Source organism: Rhinichthys klamathensis, unplaced genomic scaffold (genome assembly GCF_029890125.1).
Source record: "Rhinichthys klamathensis goyatoka isolate OS25496 unplaced genomic scaffold, OSU_Roscu_1.1 h1tg000018l_1, whole genome shotgun sequence".
NCBI lineage: Eukaryota > Metazoa > Chordata > Actinopteri > Cypriniformes > Leuciscidae > Rhinichthys > Rhinichthys klamathensis.
This window is the reverse complement of record NW_026606569.1, coordinates 3,900,794-3,915,295: the sequence shown is the minus strand read 5'-3', so window position 1 is coordinate 3,915,295 and position 14,502 is coordinate 3,900,794.

Below are 14,502 nucleotides of genomic sequence, written 5' to 3'. Positions count from 1 at the left end.
CGGCGCGGGAATTTTGGAGAATGCACTATATCGCTTCTATTTGGTCGGTGGAGAGTTGTTGGCATAGAGGAAATTATTGCCCCCTGCTGGTACTCAACCTTCATTCATGCGTGTCATGTTCACGCCTTGAGGAGGCAAAGCGTGACCCTGACACGCATCCGCTAGTGGACCAGCGTGTGTATTACACGCTTTAGCGTGATACCGGGTCGCCTAGCAAGACCAACTGAGCAGAAGTGGAGGAATATTGCCTCAAGATTTTCATGTAGGTGGAATTGTCCTAACTGCATAGGAGCGATAGATGGGAAGCACATCCTCCTCTTTGCACCACCACATTCAGGCAGCCTTTATTTTAATTACAAAAAAACATTCTCTGTAGTATTATTGGCTGTCGTTGATGCCGAATATCGTTTCGGGCGTATAGGGCAGGCTCTAGATGCAAAGAAGCTGGAGATCCCAGATGATCAGCGCAGGAGCAGAGCATCTGGGGAACATGCCATTCACCATGGTTGGGGATGCAGCATTCCCATTAAAAACCTACCTGATGCGGCCTTACCCCGGTAGGGACTTATTTACACAACAACGCATCCTCAACTACAGATTGTCTCGAGCGCGCAATGTAGTTAAAAATGCCTTCGGCATTTTGTCATCTCACTGGACATACACCCTGACAAAATAAACAGCCTTATTTTGTCAGCTTGCATCCTGCATAACTTTCTTCTCAAGCCAATGGAAGTAGAGAGGTGGCTGAATACCAGTGCCCCAACTCCTGGATCGATGGAGAGCATTTCTACTGTTGGTGGGCTTCGTGGTGCAAGGGAGGCCTACGCGGTTCGAGACCAATTCTGCTCTTATTTCAACTCTGAGGGACATGTATCTTGGCAGAATGAAATGGTTTAATGGTCACCATAGTCTTAGTTTAATTATTTATTTATTAAATTTAATTGATTTTAGAATGTATCACTTTCTTGATGTCATAATGTATGTAAATATTTAATATCTTAATGTATGCCTGCTTACACAATAATTTAGTCTTTGATTAGCATTAATATTAGACTGCACTAATTAATTATTAGCATTATTATGTATTATTACAAATCAATTTCAACATTTCTTATAGCTACTAATATGATTTGCTTGTTCAATAAAACAAATATGTTACATATTTTTCGCTTAAGCTATTGGTTTCATTGTTAACATCAATTAATATTCCTGTGGTTCACTGGTGGCATGTTATTGGAGTCTAAGATAATGTCTGTCCTGTACGTTGTTTTACTGTACAATTAAGTACAGTCGTTGCTAACGTCAGTCACAGAAAATTTTACCTCAGATCGTAAGTTAACATAATTAGAGAATCTTACCTGAAAATCCAATGACATCTGCGATCTTCCTCCACGCTGCTGACTTCCTTATGTTGTCTTTGAAAAATCTGTGGTTTATTGCAAATATTCCTACTTCATTGATGAGTTTTTCATCGTCCATTTCGCTCCGCTACTACGCTACAGAAATTCCCTGAAGTGTGTTGTGACCTGGTAAATCCAGTAGGTGGCAGTACACGACCGTGAATGTAACCACGAGAGGCAAACGTTACATCGCCTATGCTTTTAATATTTCGCACTGAGGTTAGAGCATAGACAGTAAAAGAAAGGCTAAGAGTATGGTTAGTATGGTAGAGTATTGAAAAATGGCACAACAGGGGAAAATGAAAGATTTAAAAGGGCTATGTTTGTTATATATTTTTTCCAATATGACTTTATTCAAGCTGTTAAATTAGGAATGTTAAACTAAATGTATATTGCAGCACATAGTGAAGTCAGTATGTACATTAACGACGATTTGAGACAAATAAATGTAAATTTAATATACAACTATGTAAAAGGCGCTCTGTGGCGCGTCAGGGTTTTGAACTCGGTCCTGAGCCGTAGCTGGGCGCTGCGGACAGACGCCGAATGGCGCCGCCGGTGTGTGTACACTCATAGAGAATAATGTGTTTGAATTTTAAAGACATGGCGCTGCGCTTCTCGTTCGGTGTGCGACCCCCTTAAGGATAAAACTGTGGGTTACATTAGTAGGGTTTAAATTATAACAACTTAAATCAACCCTAAATGTATTCACAAAATAAATGGGCAGCTGTTTCTTCAACAATACTACCACAAAATGAGCAAGTTTCATCAATATCAAGATATTTACAGATAGATGAATTAAACGTGTCCTTCATATCTTTTAAGTTGTTGCGCTTGTGATAACGCGTCGTAGGTCACATGATAACGTCAACATGCCAGATGATGTCCGGATCGCATTCATACTCAACGAGATTTGGCTATAAAGTACCTACTCTTTTTAGCGCTCGTTAAGTAAGTACTTATTGAAATTAAGTACCTACTCATTGAGTATGCGGTTTCGAACGCAGCCCTTCTTTGGGTGCTTCTCAATATCCCTCCTCGTCTCCTCGATCCTCCGTCCTCCATCCTATGACCCGGAAACCGATCGAGCTCAGCCATCTTGAAGGACATCTCAATTCTCTAATTGCACCGCGAGGAGGCGAGGAGTGAGGAGTGAGGAGGCTTCCAGAGGAGCTATGAGCGAGGATACACAGGTGTACCCTTTGCGGAAGAGTTTTATCGACTAAATGTGACACACGTATACATTCTCCTCCCCCTTCACATCGGTCACAATAATTTTAATTTATACTTTACCTTCGCAGTTTATATAAACCACACATCTCACATATTTCAACAGGGTATCTTGCTTTATTATTATTTATTACTAATTTCTTAAATAACCTAACTTCAACAACATAAGGGCAGATCCTTTGAGCGCTGCTGATGACGCAGTGAAGTGACGCTCGAGTGATCAAGTATTACAATGTATAAAAAAAACTTTCATTCGATTCCTCTTTCCTCATTTTCTTTCCTTGCAGCCTTCCCTCGCGTCCTACAGGGGGTGGAGCTGAGACGTGAGGAAAGGAAGCGAGGAAAGGAAACGAGGATGCACAAATAAGAATAGCTGGATTTCAGTCACGGGGGAACACCCAAGATGGCGGAGTGAGCGGTAGCATCTATACAGGCTCTGATAAAATAGTTTAATAATGTCCTAGTATCGATACTTCTGGCAATAACCTACTAGAAGTGTGGAACTTGCATTTAATATTAACTGAATTTTAGTTTTTTTCTTCTTCTCTCTTTTCATTTTTGATGCGATAAATACACTCTCTGTCAATCCACGTGTAAATAAGATGGCTAATACTAACCAAGCAGATACCGGGCTTGCAGACCATGATTATAACTTGACCGCTCTCACGGAGGCATGTGATGAAGTAGAAATTGAAGAGATGTTGATAGACACTGCCAAAGCAAGGTATGAACACACACCGCTGCCCAGCCCGAACCCCAAGAAAGCAAGAATGAAGGCGAAAGACAAAAGCAAACAAAAGTGATTTTTGATGCAATTCAAACCTTAATCAAGCGATTTGACGAGCAAGATCAAAGAATGAAGAACGTGGAAAAAAGAATGGAGGAAAATGCACAAGCAGTTAAAGAAAATAAAAAAGATATTGATAGAATGAAAGAAGAAATTAAGGGTTTGAGAAAGGAGAACAGCTCACTGAAACAACAGTGTTTGGAACAAGCCAGATATAAGAGAAGATGGGATCTCAGACTAATCGGCCTGCCAGAAAAAGAGAAAGAAGACACAAGAGAAACAGTGATTGGAATTCTTTCTCGGGTGATTCCGTTGTCTGTGGAGAAACTTCGGGGGTCGGTGGACACTGTGCATCGCTTAGGAAAGAAGAACGACGCCGCTACTAACAGGCTACCCAGGCCGGTGATCATCCAGTTCGCAATGCGGACTGTTCGTGACGAAGTGTGGAAAAGATCGAGAGAGGCAAGAGTGTGTAAAGAGTTGAACATCCAGTTCAAAGAGAACTTTTCAAAGGAAGATCGCGAAGCTCGCGCTAAGTTGTGGCCGAAAGTGCAAGAAGCCAGGAAGAAGGGGAAAAGAGCGTTCCTAAAAGAAGGCTATGCACTCATTGATGGACTGAGAGTTGACCCGTAGCTGCTGATCAAAGGTAACGTCTGGACTCACTAGGTTATCACTAGGCCTATATATCAGATGGAAATAATCTGATAACGCTATTGAAGAAATGGTAGTTAACTACCAGTCAAATAGGCTATTAAGGTAGTATGGTTTTGTTCAAATGTTATTAAGGACAACATTTCATATTAGAATGTTAAAGTTTGTATTGTACAATTAATCTATGTCTATTTCTTTTATATCCTTGAATGTCAGGGGGTTAAAAAATAGTGTTAAGCGTAAAGCCATTTTTTTTATTTTGCAAGGAACAAAAAGCAAATTGCGTATTCTTACAAGAGACTCATTCTGTTTTGAATGATGAAAATTTTTGGAAGACACAATGGGGTGATTTAGCCCTGTTTGCACATGGATCTTCTCATTCAGCTGGAGTGATGTTATTATTTAATAGATTTGAAGGCTCAGTAATTGTTCACAAAGAGGATACAGAAGGTCACTGGTTAATGGTCGTGGTGGAAATAAATGAAATATGTTATATATTATTATGTGTTTACGGTTATAATAACAAAGTGGCTAATAGAGAATTGTTTGAGAAACTTGACAATATGGATAACGAATGGAAAATAACTTATAAATCAGTAAATGTGATAAAGGGGGGAGACTTTAATATAGCACCTGATTCATGGTTAGACCGAAAACCCCAAAGAAGTACAATACTGAATCTGTGTACAACAACAAATGTGGTTGATTACTGGAGAATAACTAACCCGAACAGCGCTCAATATACATGGTTTAACCGCTCAGGCAACGGACGATGCTCAAGATTAGATTATTGGCTGATTACTAATGATAAGGATGTTTCAAACTGTTTCATTTCAGCTTCCCTACTTACGGATCATTGTATGGTCACTATAACTTTATCCATTTCTAAGAAACCTCAGTTCTCTCCTAATATTTGGAAATTCAATAATGATTTGTTAAATAATGATAGCTTTTGTCAAAAGGTGATGACTCTCATTGAGGAGATTAAAAAGCTTGATATGTCTTGTATGAATAAATGGGAATGGTTTAAATTTAAGGTCAAAATATTAGCCGTTGATACAGGAAAATTCTTATCAATGATGAGAAAACAAAAACAAAAGGAATTGATTGGGGAAATAAATTTATTGGCAGTTAATTCACAAGAATCACCTGAAAACTCAGCAAAACTTCAAGAGTTACAATCTCAGTTAGATGAGTTGTATTCGGAAAAAGCAAATGGAGCTTATATCCGCTCAAGAGCCCGATGGATTGAAATTCATAGATTTCATGTGACGTCACACAGTGGAGCGGCCGCCATTTGTGGGACCGAATTGCAACATGCCGTCTATCTGCTGTGCAGTAAACTGTGATAACAGCAAATCACAAAGATATGTTGAGAAATTAACGTTGACCTGGAAATTTAAATACAAGTAAAATTAGCAAATTACAGGTTAGCTAGCTAAATTAAAACATGTAGTTTACAATTGGAACACGTATTCTCTATATACAACCTTATTCTAGACCGCTATCTATATTTACATTATAACCTTAGTTATACGTTTGGCTGAATTATGTTGTTGTTACCTGCTTCAGTATGCTAAACTACAGCTCACTGTTTCTGCCTTAATGCATTGTTTAAATTAATAGATTAATAGCTAACTGCATGATTTATATACATTGCTGAAATGCATAACTCGGACACTCTAAATTGTAATGTAGACACATGCATTTTCTAAAAAAGCTGCTTTGATTGTGAAAAGCGCTATACAAATAAATGAGAATTGAATATAAAGGTGTCCAAACGTCACTGATAATACAAGAGATATGTGCTTTACCAACATTATTAGCAATTCAGTTCAGCGATGCTTTTATGTTCAGCGATTACTGGTGTAACGTTAATATTGCTTGATTAACAGAGTGCCACTTACCCTTCCTGTTATCAAGAAAATGTTCTTCATGGGGGCATTTAATACAACACTAAATCATAAATCAGATATACCTGTACAATAACATTACGATGTCCAGCAATCAATGTAAATAGTCCATTGAATTTAATTTGTTGTTTAATGACATTCAACATCCGACTATTTTACATATGTACTTTGATGGTCCAGTGGCGGAACTTTTGCCAAGCGTGTCAGAGGTTCTGGGTTCTAATCCGCCCTCGTACCCTTTTTTATTAAAAAACCCTTATTAAAATCGATTGTGTTTATCAGTGGTTGTATATCAGTCAGGAACAGATTTGTGTGCATTTTATTTTGTGATTTCATTAAAGCGCGCGTCCGTGTGAAGACTGTGCGGTGTGCGCGAGTCACGAGAGAACACTGTTTCTGCACCACTGATCCAGAGTCAACAAGCACTTTGATCACTTGATTTAAAAAACAACACATTTCAGCGTGCTAGATCGCCTCTTATTTTACTTTTATTTATGTGTATTGGTACATCCGTGCCGCGAGATGTTTCAAAAGTGGTGGGGACATGGAGAGGGATTGTGGACGAGGTAACGTTAGATGTAAATGTCAGCAAACGTAAAATTTGGCAAGTTTTTACTAGACTTTAGTGGAGTCAGCAGTTCGTTTAACAGTAAATACGGATCTATACCTAAAGCATCTATTTTATTTAAATACCGTTGCTTTTCATCTGTGCTATTTAAGTGTGCAACATCTTTCCGATCACCAGGGAGAGATTATGCGATTTAACGCAATGGTCCTAAAGATGGCGGCCACAACAAAAAAGTCACGTGACTGAAACCCATGAATAGGAGAAAAAAGTTCAGCATATTTTTTCGGCCTTGAAAAACAAAGAAAAAAATGAATAAGCTTGAGATTAATGATATTATAATTGAAGATCATAAAGAAATCCAGAATGAAATTTGGCTTTTCTATCGTAACCTTTATAGATCTAAATTTAAAAAGGCAGATTGTGATTCTTTATTTAAAAATATTACAGATAATATTCAAAAATTAAATGAGGATGATAAAAACTTAATCGATGATGAGTTGACTATAGCAGAAATAGATGTGGCATTAAAACAAATGAAAAATGGCAAATCATCGACGGTTTAACAACAGAATTTTTAAAGCATTTCTGGAAGGATATAAGGAAATTATTATATAATGCATTTTTGGAATGCATACAGAAAGGGAGCTTATCCCCTACTATGCACCGATTATAAGTTATTTGCCTTGGTTTATGCTAATCGTCTAAAACTTGTACTAGAAAAACTTGAGTTTCAATCAGCATTCATCAAGGGAAGGTATATTCAAAATCACATTAGATTAATTCTTGATATGATCGATTATAATTCAATGATACAATCAGATAGCCTTATTTTATTTATAGATTTTTTTTAAAGCATTTGATACCGTGGAGCATGAATTTATATTTACAACTCTTAAAAAGTTTGGTTTTGGAGAAGGGTTTTTTTGCAAGGTTATTAAAATGTTATATAATGATATTTATAGTTATATATCCCTCAATCCTGGAATAACTCCTAGAATTGAAATTTTGTGTGGAATCAGACAGGGTTGTCCAATCTCTCCAAAATTGTTTATACTATGTACTCAAATGCTAGCTTAATTGTCAACCATCCACAATTAAAAGGAATAACCATTTGTGCCTATGAGTATCGAATCAGTCAATTTGCTGATGATACAGTAATATTTTTAAAAGACAAATCTATAATTGAGAAAGCCCTGAATATTATTTCTTTTTTTTTGCAAGAGCATCGGGTCTGTGCTTAAACCTAAAACATTGTGAATTGCTACCTTTGTATTCGTGTGATGAGGAAAGTTTAGATTCTATTCCAGTTAAAACTGAAGTAAAATACCTTGGTTTAACAATATCCAAAGATTCAAATACAAGAGAACTAGTAAATATAGAAGAGAGAATAAATAGTATGAAAAAATCTCTCAATCACTGGCTTATGAGAGATCTATTATGGGCAGAATCCTTTTGACAAAAGCAGAAGGAATATCTACCCATCTTATTCCCTTTATGTTTCTCCTCAACTGATAAAAAAGGTTAACTCTGTCATTTTTAATTTTATTTGGAGAAATAAAACTCATTATATATAAAAAAAATCCCAGATGATTAAAGACTATAAAAATGGAGGGCTGAAAGCCACTGAATTTGAATCAATGATTGGAGTACTTAAATTGAATTGGATAAAATCATACTTAGCACAGCCTAATTCAATGTGGTTTCATATACCAAAGTGTGTATTCAAGAGAGTCGGAGGACTGGAGTTTTTGCTGAAATGTGATTTTGAGATTACTAAAGTGCCAATTAAGCTTTCAAATTTTCACAAGCAGATTTTGCGATACTGGAAAATGATATTTACTCACAACTTCACGCCTCATGGATCCACCCTGTGGAATAATAGGACCATTATGTCTAATAGGAAGTCGTTATTCAAACAAGAGTGGTTGGAAAAAAAGTTTTATTTGTTGCTGATTTGATTGATAAAGCTGGTCATTTTATTCAATATAATTCCTTCATAGAGAAATTTGCGGTAAAATGTTCTTTTAGAGAATTTAATAGTGTTTGTAGAGCAATTCCTCTTCCACTAAAACAAACAATACAAAACACACTTACATATTCAAATGTATCTGTTAAATTGCCTGAGCTGAAGATTGGAGAAGTGTACATTTGGGATAAAAAGTGTAACAACAAAGCAATTGGAAATTTATTTAAAAGTAAAGTTTTTTACGATTTCAATACACCAACAAAAGTTAGAATTAATGAAAATGAAACATTCAGTAAAAAGTATTGTTATTATCTTAAATGGCCAATTGTACCTAAAATAAAGGAGATGCAGTTTAGAATTATCAATAATGTCTATCCTGCTGCTGAAATCTTACGGAAAAGATTCCGGTTTGAAGTAGATTTATGCGGATTTTGCTCAAAAGAGCCTGAAACCATTGAACATCTATTTTTTTCTTGTCCGGTCACACTGAAATTCTGGCAGGATCTTTACAGCTGGCTAAGTATTGGTAATGATTTTCCTTCACTGAATGTATCTCAGGTTTTGATATATGTAGACGGTCTCTCTAAAAATTTGTCATTGATGTTAAACGTTATTATTTCCTTGGGTAAATATCATATTCATAAAAGCAAGTGGAACAACAGTAAACCCTCTTTTATTTGTTTTTAAAATGAATTTACGATTTATTTAGCATCCATTAAATACTTATCCAAAGATAATCAGTCCCTTTGTAAACTGTTTAAAAACATGTATGAGTCTCTTTCTTTCTAATTTTTGTTTGTTTTTGTCTAAGATTTATTTATTTATTTTTCCTTGCAATTTGTAACCCCCTTAAATGTTTGATTTATGCTTTTGTTTATTGTACTAATTATGCAATTGTTTTGTGTTGTTTTTTTGTTCTATGAACCTATGTAAGCAGGCGTATATGCACAGATATACGATGGAGTTATTTTTTGTCTGCATATAGAGAGCCTAAGCCCCTCCCCTTCCGGGCGACCGCCATGGGACCTTATTTCGGAAAAATATTGTATGGTAGTCAATGGCGACAAACAACAAATATTTTGATCTCGTTTGAATTGTGCCCTGAATTACACATGTGATGTTTGTCAATTTAAAAGATACATTTTAAAGTCAAGAAAGTCGCAGTTTGATGTAAAACTGTTGAGGTATAAGACTTTGAAAATACGTAATTACAAAGACTACAAACCCCAAAGGCGCACATTTTCTCTCAATGAATGAAGCTAACTTTACTGAAGCTAACTTTACTGAAGCTAACTTTACTGAAGCTAACTTTACTGAAGCTAACTTTACTGAAGCTAACGTCTGTCATTGTTTCTATAGTCTTGCGTTATAATCGTAGCGTTGCGCCGTCATCGAGTGTTTTGTACCAGACTGCACACACACACGAGCAGCGGATCTCGCTCGTTGTTTCGCTTCCCGGGAGATGTAGTTCATTGAGCGATTTTCACATTAAACTAAATGTTACTCTTCTGTTTTATGACAAACTGCGACTTTCTTGACTTTCATAATTATCTTTTAAATTGACAAACATCATATGTGTAATTCAGGGCACAGTTCAGACGGAATAAAAAGATAAGTTGTCTCTCGCCATTGACTACCATACATATTTTTTCCGAAACAAGGTCCCATGAGCCGGAAGCGGAGGGGCGGGACTTAGGCTCTCTATTATTGTTCCCTATTTGAGTTTGTAAATTGATACGGTTCAATAAAAAAAAATTTAAAAAAAGGATTTCAGTCACGTGATTATGATGACGCGCGAAGGCGGGGCGATTTCAGATGGAGGGCAGGAAGTAAACATGGAGAACACGTCTATGGAGGAAACCGTTGCGGAGAGTCCGTATTGTACGAATTTAGAACCAGTTTCAAGAAATAGATACAGGGAGTTAGTAAACGCATATGTTTGACGTGACCCGTTCCTCATGAAGATGAGTGAGTTTTCGGTCGAACTTGAAGATTTGCCGACAGTGGAGGCTGTTGACATCACCAACTATCTGGTCCTTCAGACATCGTACTACACCAGACAGCAAATGAAGGCATATAAAAGTCTGGAGGCGTACAACTTTTTTGTCAGCGGGTGGGTCCACAACCTCGGTACCAAACGGCTCCACGATGATCATCGCCAGGGTGAGTGTTTGTTCTTATATTGTTTTATGTGTTAAGATGCTAGCAGTAACGACTATAATGTCAACAAACATGCAACACATCTTAACGACGACGTTAGACTGACAATCGTTTATGTTTGAAGGTAAAGCACTCTCAGAGATCAGGCGAAACACCTCTGAAGACCTGGATTATTGTGAAGGAGGATGGAGAAATCATTGCAGCTGATGGCAGGGTAAGTCATTTATGTAGGCTAGGATGTTTAACGTTACCACGAGATCTTTATCTCTCTCACACACTGCTAGCATACTGGAGAGAGCTTAAAGGGGTCATGAACTGGATTGTTTTATAATGTTGCCTGGGGTGTCCTTATAATGTTAGTATGTTTTTTATATAAAATATTGTCATAGTTTGGAAATAACATGCATTTCTCCTCGCCGGATTTTAGCCTCTGATTTGAACGCTCTGGGCTATATTGCACATCATCAAAATGGGCTGATATAGATTGTACTTTTCCCTAGATTGCATTTGAGGTAAAACAAAATAAATAAATCATATTGTATTCTAATCACAGACTATCATAATCGTGTTCTCGTGTAGGGGCAGTCCTTTTGTCCACTGAAGTTGTGGTAAAGATGCGAGATAAAGTTTCCTGCACAACAGAGCAGTGCAAGCGGCTGATGCCATCACATGTAGAAAAGGTAGAGTGACACGTTCACAGCAAACCAAATGTGGGACAGAGAATGTTATTTTTGGGACACTGTGTAACTGTAGGCTAAATTATGTTAAATTAATATTTATATTGTCTTCGTCTACATTTCATCTTCTTTTAGGGGATTTTCATTATATTCCATCATACCTAATGTTGGGGATTATTAAATTATTTCTATTCTATATTCTGCCTTAATATGTGTAGCTTGTGACAATGTGGTCAGTCACGGTTTCCCTGTTGGACAAAGAGAAGCTAAGAAGCACAGTTTGGCATCTCAATCCTGTGATGATAGCCTTACCCTTTTTTTGCTCACAGCCATAGGATAAACGCCAGATTATACTGAATATGTTATGGTTATGGACCACAGAAATGTGGACTTAATGATCTTCTTTGTGTTAACTTATTTTCAGATTCCTGCTGCTCCAGTAGCTCTGATCGACTTCTCTTCTGCTAAAGCCAAAAAAAATAAGCTTGATCATTCCATTGATGGCAGGACAACTGAAAACCAGGTTGGGAAATCACTTTTTCATGCCCAAAAGTGAAGAGAGGGTCAGAAACATATGCTAGTTTTTTTGAGACTTTAAGCAAAAACTGTCCAAGGAGTGCAGCACTGATGGCTAGGGAGCCTTACTACAAAGAATTCATCCCCAAATCTAGTATGCTTCCTAAAACTGGTCATGAATACAGAACACCAGAGACTCTGCAGCGACCCCCCAAAGAGCTTGGAGAGCTACGCCAGGTATTCCAGCTAGAAGAGCTCATCATGTCCCAGGTCCAGGCTGTAGAGAGGGCAACTCGCAGTCAGAGTGCAAGCAGGATTAGGCAAAGAGCTGGACGCATAACTGCTTCCAAGCTGAAACAAGCTATTAAGACCAACCCCCAGCAACCATCCAAGAGCTTGATCAAGGCCATATGCTACCCAGAAGCATATAGGTTCACCACAGCCGCTACAAGGTATTTAGGGTTTGAATTAGGGTAAGGACACGTGTAAACAGTGTTTATGTCCAGAAAAAGAAACACTGACAACAGAGGGTATAATTTGGATAAAAAAAAGAAGCTTGACTATTAAGTAAATGTATCTTATTAAATGAAATGTATAGTAACACATTGCTTTGGTGCGCGCTAGTTATTAGTTATAGGGTTATAAGACTAGGGTTATGCAGGAGTAGAACTAAGTATAGGGGTTAGGGTAATGGCATTTAAATCACTAATACTAAGTAATCATTTCCTTTTCATGTTTTGCATGTGTACTGTGTAGTTATGGATGCAAACATGAAGCACAAGCCAGAGGAGTGTATGAGAAGCTGATGGGTCGGGAGCATGCAGGCTTCTCCTGTATGGACAGTGGTCTCTGGCTGAACCCCAAGTGGCCATACATGGGGTCCTCCCCTGATGGGATTGTCGCGGAACTGGCATCTGCGAGATTAAGGTAATATTACAGTCTCTGTTGTAGTAAACTACCTAAATCTCAAGTCCGAGTCATGTCTCAAGTCCTAAACTGGGCAAAAAGGCAGAAAATATATTTGTTAATCTATTGTTCACGTGTCCTTCTCTCTGTGATTTTAGTGTCCACACTCTCACCAAGATGAAGCCAATCTGCACTTGTGTGCTGGGGAAAAGGGCTTCTGCCTCATCAATGATGGGGATCATGTCACGCTGGACCGGACTCATGACTACTACTACCAAGTTCAGGGACAGCTTCACATTGTAGACGCTGAGTACTGTGATTTTGTTGTGTGGAACCACAATGACATTTTTGTTGAAAGGATTTTGCCCGATCTTGAACTTTGGGATGGGGTTATCCCTAAAGTTGAGTGTTTTTTTTAGAAATGGTATACTTCCAGAAATACTGGGACAGCAAGTTACAAACTCACATGTGTAATGTAACTGTTTTCAACAATTGTTATAATAACAAGAACATAGTGTGCAATAACAGATCAAAATCCATTTCATTACATATAGCCAGTACAATTGATAAATGTATTACACTTGTTGAAAACATTAACAGACTGATACGTGTCGGGGCTCAGGTACTACTACTCCCTGTCCTCTTATCATCAGAGCCAAGAAGCAGGGATCAGATATTGGACATTACATGTGTGAGGGCTCAGGTACTGGACTGACTGATTATTATCCCTATCCCTTCCTCCTCCTTACTCTAATGGGACAATGGACTCCGAAAGATTAGACAAGACACAGCAAATAACCCCAATCTTGTCAATCAATGCTAGTGCCTCACCTTGTTTTGTTACCATGTGCTCTATGGGCATAGCCCTGCTTTACAGAATCTGATATTTTCTTCTGACTAAACCGATAACTCTCTCAACATGAATACGCAAATTCGCTATTTTTCTTGTGTCTGCCACCTCATACGCTGACAGCTGTTTTCTCCCCTTGGTAAATGCCGGTATCTGTAGTGAAGCACAGTAAAATCCCACACTATCACCAATATTGAACCCACGGTCTGCTAGGACAATATCTCCAGGTAACAGGTTTTTTTAGGAGGCCACTCTCTATTGTTATCTGTTTATCGCTGACTCTCCCTCCCCAGGCACAAGATATGTAAGCGACATAGCCTTGGGGTGCAACACCAATCAGACGTTTTACAGTATGGTGATGCTTGTAGTTTGACCACGTTTGTGCTTGGGCTAGTAAATTAGAGGGCTTCTCAATAAAAACTTCGAAACAGTCAACTATCACAGCAACTTTACATCCAAATGCCTGTCTGAATCCCATTGTAGCTTGAAGAACATGTCTCTCTGGCCACTCAATTTGAAATTCCAACCTTTCATAAAGTATGTCAATTAATTTATGCCAAACTCTAGAAGCAGTTGGCAGAGACGAGATCTTGAACCTGAAAGCTAAATCTTTCAGCGGGAGATTTAGTCTCAGCTTCATCAAAACTAAAATAAACTGTTCAAATTTAGACAGCACACACATAGGACCACAGCTGATGTAGGGTTTGCACAGCTCAAAAATCTGAATTGAAACTAAGAAGTTGGGGAGCCCCGTGTAGAACCTTGTCTTGTCTTCGTTTTTTTCAAAGGACTCCTTGTTGAACTGTGTGTCCAGTGCTTTGGCTCGAAGATCTCCCAGCTCTGTTTGTGTTTTGTCTAAGAACATCCTCCATCTTCTC